This window comes from Chanodichthys erythropterus, chromosome 9 (genome assembly GCF_024489055.1).
Source record: "Chanodichthys erythropterus isolate Z2021 chromosome 9, ASM2448905v1, whole genome shotgun sequence".
Lineage (NCBI taxonomy): Eukaryota > Metazoa > Chordata > Actinopteri > Cypriniformes > Xenocyprididae > Chanodichthys > Chanodichthys erythropterus.
In genome coordinates this window covers 21234056-21241018 of record NC_090229.1, presented here as the reverse complement: position 1 = coordinate 21241018, position 6963 = coordinate 21234056, and positions in this window count along the sequence as shown.

Below are 6963 nucleotides of genomic sequence, written 5' to 3'. Positions count from 1 at the left end.
ACAGACTGCGGCTTGTGACGGAGCAATATTATTGGTTGGGCCTATTGAACGAACACGCCCATTTTACTAAACGATTCAGTTTTGAGTTTGAATCACGGTTTGAACGAAAGTCGGAGCGGCTGAATCGAAAATGATCTCATTTGTTATTAAGTCAAATTTAAACTAAAATTTAGACATGGTATTGTTATAACACATTATTGAACGAGGATCTTATTATTAGTGTGTAAAAATGACTGATTATAAACAATTAAAATGAAGATTTGTAGTCACGAAATTTTTAATAAAAAAAGATGGTCGTTTCAGTCTTCAACACTAAAAAATGCTGGGTTAAAAACAACACAAGTTGGGTTGAAAATGGACAAACCCAGCGATTGGGTAGTTTTGAACGAGCGGTTGGGTTTAATGTTTGCTGGGCAGTTTTATTTAACCCAGTATTTTTTAAATATTACTATATGGTTGGATTAAAATTAACCCAAATAGGTTGGAAATAAAATATCAGACACAATTACTAGAGGTGAACATTTATTAAAAGCCATTTAATTAATGTTTAATGTCTATTTATTATTCAATAAACTTATTAATAAATGTTCATTCATTAAACTTATTAATAAATGTTAAATAACAACATATTTTGGGTTCATTTTAAGCAAGCAATATAGCAATTTTTAAACAATAGTTGAGTTAAAACTACCCAGCAGGTTGGGCAAGCATTTAAAGGATTAGTTCACTTTCAAATGAAAATTAGCGCAAGCTTTACTCACCCTCAAGCCTAGGTATATATGACTTTCTTCTTTCTGATGAACATAATCGAAGAAATATTAAAGTACACATGAAATCAAAATTGAGCTTATTTATTTTGTTAGCTAAAATTGCTAGTTTTGTGGTGAACAATTCATCCGTGCAAGTCAATCCACACAAAAAAAATTGTTTAGCTTCGTAATATTTAATCAAAATCTGAAAATGCTCCTCCCCTCTGCAACGGTGCCCCTTCTCTAATGACATCAGTTTGACGGCTTGGGTTGAAAACGCTTGAACCACTCCCCTCTGACCGTTAGTCTGCTATGAGCGAGAGATGGAGAGGAGGAGCGCTAAAATAAAACTCTGCCCTCTATTCAATATTCCGTTTCACTTGGAAAATACGTCACAACACTGGAGAAAAGTCGTTTGCAACTTCCGGTTCACGCGGACTTTAAAGGTGCCCTAGAATTAAAAATTTAATTTATCTTGGCATAATTAAATAACAAGAGTTCAGTACATGGAAATGACATACAGTGAGTCTCAAACACCATTGTTTCCTCGTTCTTATATAAATCTCATTTGTTTAAAAGACCTCCGGCGAACAGGCGAATCTCAACATAACACCGACTGTTACGTAACAGTCAGGGTGTACACCCCAATATTTGCATATGCCAGCCCATGTTCAAGCATTAGACAAAAGCAGGACGTCTGGATGTGCACAGCTGAATCATCAGACTAGGTAAGCAAGCAAGAACAATAGCAAAAAATGGCAGATGGAGCAATAATAACTGACATGATCCATGATATCATGATATTTTTAGTGGTGTTTGTAAATTGTCTTTCTAAATGTTTTGTTAGCATGTTGCTAATGTACTGTTAAATGTGGTTAAAATTACCATCGTTTCTTACTGTATTCACGGAGACAAGACTGCCGTTATTTTCATTTTTTAAACACTTGCAGTCTGTGTAATTTCATAAAAACAACTTCATTCTTTATAAATCTCTCCAACAGTGTGTAATGTTAGCTTTAGCCATGGAGCATGGAGTGCCCCAGGGATGACGCGTTTTTGTAGGCAAAACCCGGAAGCGAGTTAGCATTTTAGGACTTCCGGTTACAACGCCGTAAGTCTATGGTTTTTTGAATGGGTTTTTGCTAAATCGCCTGAAATAAGGTCTGTGGTTAACAAAGCCTCTAAATACTTTCACGTTTTGATCTATGACATAAAACACACCAGTTATAACCCACTTGTGATTTTTTAAACTTTTACTGTGTCTTAAAATCGACAGTTGCTAACAAATTGCTAAAAGGGACTACTTCCTTTGGCGGGGTCTTTAGACGTCATCATTAAAAACGGGACATCTGGACAGCATTTCTCAGTATTAATAACAGCGCAGATCATAATTATCGAGCATGTTTATAAATAAAGTTGTCTTCTAAATAAAGTTTGAGGACGCTTGGTGGTGACGACATTGATCCGCGACCATGGTGTGCTGTTTTCTGCGATTTTCCAAAAGTCTATGGGAAAAATGCATAGGCTTTCAACCGAGGGAACCCGTGCGCCGCTAACTTCCGGGTTGGCCTACAAAAACGCGTCATCCCTGGGGCACTCTATAGCCTCAAACTCATTCAGAATCAAATGTAAACATCCAAATAAATACCATACTTAAGCGATTAGACATGCTGCATGACGAACACTTTGTAAAGAAAAATTTTGAGGGTTATATTAGTTGTGTGAACTTTGTTTATGCTGTTAAAGGCAAGCGCGAGCTCCGTGGGCGGGGAGCGTGAGCAATTAAAGGTGCCGCAGCCTAAATCGGCTCATGTTTAATGGTGCCCCAAAATAGGCAGTTAAAAAAATTAATAAAAAAAATCTATGGGGTATTTTGAGCTGAAACTTCACAGACACATTCAGGGGACACCTTAGACTTATATTACATCTTTTAAAAAGGCGTTCTACGGCACCTTTAATAAATATCCTGATGCATCTGAGCTTTATAATGGCAGTGAATAGGATTCAACGAGTATGAGCTGAAGAAAAATTTTCCATCCATCATAAATATGTGCTCCACGCGGCTCTGGAGGGTTAACAAATGCCTTCTGAAGCAAAGCGATGCATTTGTGTAAAACAATATCCATATTTAAACAAGTTATGAAGTAAAATAGCTTCCGCCAGACCGCCTTCCGTATTCAGAAAGTGTAAACCTCTTGCAGTTCACAAAGTTTACCCTCATGCGTGACGCCAGTTTACACTTTCTTCGTAACGTGTATAAGGAAGGTGGTCTGGTGGAAGCTCAATATTTGACTACATAACTTGTTTAAATATGGGTATTTTTTTACACAAACACATCACTTCACTTCAGAAGGTTTAATTAATCCTCTGGAGCACATATTTATGATGGATGGATGAGGATGGAAGCTTTTTCTTCAGCTCATACTCATGAACCCTATTCACTGCCATTATAAAGCCTGGATGCTTCAGGATATTTATTAATATTTCTTCAATTATTTTCATCAGAAAGAAGAAAGTTGGTTGCTCACGCTCACTGACTGAATTCTGAATCTGAACTCATGTGAATTCTCTTTTATCATCACAAACAACAAAATGCAAAAAAGATGCAAGTAAGAGATACATTTTGCAGTATAGAGAGTTTCAGAGGTTATATCAGGAGTTTTTGCGAATGTGCATAACTCACATTAGACTGAAGTCAAGGACCGCTTAGGTGTTCTTTGATCGTTTTTTTTTAATGTAATGGCTATATTCAAAGTCTGAAAGAGCGTTTTTTTTTCTTTTTTTTTTCTTATGCTACTGAAATAATCAATGTTAGGTCTTCTTTTACTAATCTGTAAAAAAGCAATAAACAAATTAATTACGTTTCTTGGCTCATTTTGTCTGTAGCCAGAATGTGATGCTTTTTCCCAACCAAAAAGCTTTGCAACTGGTTAAAAAGGTTTAATAAGGTAATTATAAAAACTGGCTCCTACAAAAGGAAAAAAAGTGTATGTATGTAATATATGTAAATTTAGAAGGACATTGTATAATTTGCACCCTGCCTAGAATGGCCTGAGGGTGAGTAAATCATGGGCTAATTTTCATTTGAAAGTGAACTAATCCTTTTAGGCCCTACATTTGGATAAATCTACTACACAATATTAGATGCAAGAGCGCCCCCACAGACTTTTCGCAAAATGATTCAATCACTGCAAAATGAATTAGATAAAGTATTGCTGAACATTTTAGTTATTTAGCTATTGGTCTTTTAAAATGGACTGATTGTAACCAACAGAATAATTTCAGTACTTTTGACTTTTGTTTAAAATCTGAATCATTTATAAATCAAACTAACATGCCATCTCAGTGCATGTTTACAGACAAAAACAAACTTCTGCATTGTTGTTTTGTAAAGTGATGCAGCAGGTTATGATAAGGGTCTTTTGCTCATGAACGCACTCCCTTAGCCAGAGAAATGTCACAGAGGATAAGTTACCATGGAAACAGAAAGTCCCACAGTGGTTGAGAATAAAGCCTGTGTTCCACCACTAAATCACAGTTGAGCCGAGTCTGGATTTGTTTAGTCTCACTGTGGATCTCGGACTTAAGGACAGGAATGTTCCTATACCTGACATCAAATCCAATACACTGATACTTTTAGATGCATATTGTTGTGTTGTACAAACATCACACATATCCCAAAATGAGCAGTATTGCTTTTAAGGCCATTTGAACTGGGATCCATTAATTAATCCCCCACCCCTGTCTAAGATCACATGAAATCTGGCTACTGATAATTTATTAATCTATTCGTCTAGTAGGTGATACCGCCAGTTGAGCTTTACCACTGTAATTGATCTGGTATAAATAATGAATACAGCTTTCAAAACTCCCATTATTACTTCTGTGATTAATTCTGGCCTACATTTTGATACTATATCAATTGAAACCTATATTACCAAGATTTCAGTTCATTTGGAACAGTGATTGTAATGAAGCCATTATCTTTTTGTAGTACAATCCAAAACAACTATTGAAAACTCTTTGGGTGGAGCGATATATGAGAGAACGCACAAACTGATCTCTAATCAGCATCGAGGAGCAACCTCCCCCAGTGCTGCAAATGACTTCACAAAGCTCTCAACACCTTCATCTCTCAGCAGAGCTAAAAGGTCAGGTTGTTTGAACTTCACCACTAGGGGCCTCCCTCTTACTTACCAAACATCAAAGTACATTGATGCAAGTCGCACTGATGTGTGTGTCTGCATCTGTTTGTGTGTGTGTGCGAGTACATATATATTTACTCACATCCACATGTGAAATAGTGAATGTTTTCATCGTCGGGTATGGACTCTCAGCACAGTATTTCTTGATAATGGCCTTTGCCCTCCTAAATAATGGTTTGTTATCTTTAGTCCTTTTCTGTCAAGATGAGTTTACCGAGTTATTTCGAGATGTCCTACAAGGCAGTTATTAATAGTGAAACAGCACATGTGATTGTGATAATATCGTTCTCTTTCATACAACCAAAAGTATAGAAGGTAAATCAAAATGTATACAATTATTAATGTCAATAATAAAATTCTAATATATGTAACACTAATATAGTCACTAATATTGTGACCCTGGACCACAAAACCAGTCATAAGGGTGGTTTGTTAGGATAGGACATTTGGCCAAGATACAACTATTTGAAAATCTGGAATCTAAGGGTGCAAAAAAAAAAAAAAAAAAAAAAAATCAAAATATTGAGAAAATCACCTTTTAAAGTTATTCAAATGAAGTCCTTAGCAATGCATATCCACTCACAAAAAATATTTTTTTGATATTTATGGTAGGAAATTTGCTAAATATCTTAATGGAACATAATCTTTATTTAATATCCTAATGATTTTTGGCATAAAAGAAAAATCAATAATTTTGACCAATACAATGTATTATGTTGGCTTTTGCTACAAATATATCCATGCGACTTATGACTGGTTTTGTGGTCACATATAGTTGGGGTCTGTAAGATTTTTTGGTAGCACTTTATTTTACAGTACGTGTACTTTCCTGGTACATATATAGTAATTATGATGTACATACAGGTAAAAGAGTGGTAACATAAGGTACTTACCTGACATGTGTGTACATGGAAACTAATAAGAAACACTGCTGTACTTTTCAATGGTACATACATGGTAATTACTTTGTACCTATAGACAAGTGTTGGGTAATAGCAGGTGCATATAGTGTCTGTATATGGTAACTAACAGACACATTACTGCACTTACTAATGGTACATGGTAACTATGTAGTACTTACAGACAAGTGTGGGTAATAACAGACACTTATGTGTGGCAACTACTAAGACACATTAATGTACTTACTAGTGGTATATACATAGTACCTATGTTGTACTCATGGACAAGTGTGGACACACATAACGGACACTTACTTACAGTGTGTGCATGTTAACAATAGTACAAAACAGAGGCTTACCAAATAGTGTTTTCTCAATGATGCCATTCAAAAAACAAAATTCTCAAGAAATAAAGTAATTGTTTTGCTGCACTATGTATGTACTTTATTTAGTGTTTTATGCACTGTTAATGCTAAATTGCTCTCCACAATAGTGCATCTTATTTTACAGTTAATATGTTTAAGCCTATTATTACAAAGGTTAAAGAGCTGGTAATTCCTATGTAATGTTTATGTACAAGGGTGCACTTTATTTTACAGTCCTATTTCTATAGGGTGACCAAACGTCCTGTTTTCCCAGGACATGTCCTGTTTTCACGTCCTGTCCTGGCCGTCCTGGTTGTTTTTTATAAAGTGATGAAAATATTTTTCATTGGGCCATTAAATTTACCGGTGTTACGAGATTTTCGGTTTCCGAAGGCGGAGTATACATGAATATTAATGAGTTAACATTCATATATTAATAATGCACGTGCAACTGAGAATATTAGTTCAGATTGTATCTCAAGACATTAGTGGATTATTCCATAAAGGTAACTATATTCTCAGTGTCGCGGCTGACTTATGCCTAAACTACAGTTGTTTACTTCTAGGTAACAGTTTATAATGTTTTCATTAGTATGCATGATTTGTGCAGTCGTCTGTAACTAAATAACATGTACTTCATGTAACAGCAGAGCAACCTTCCGCTATCGTCTACTATGAGTTCAGCTCGTTGTGCTCTTCCTTTGTACCTTGCGATGTAACAGCTGACAGGCCTATATACATTTCT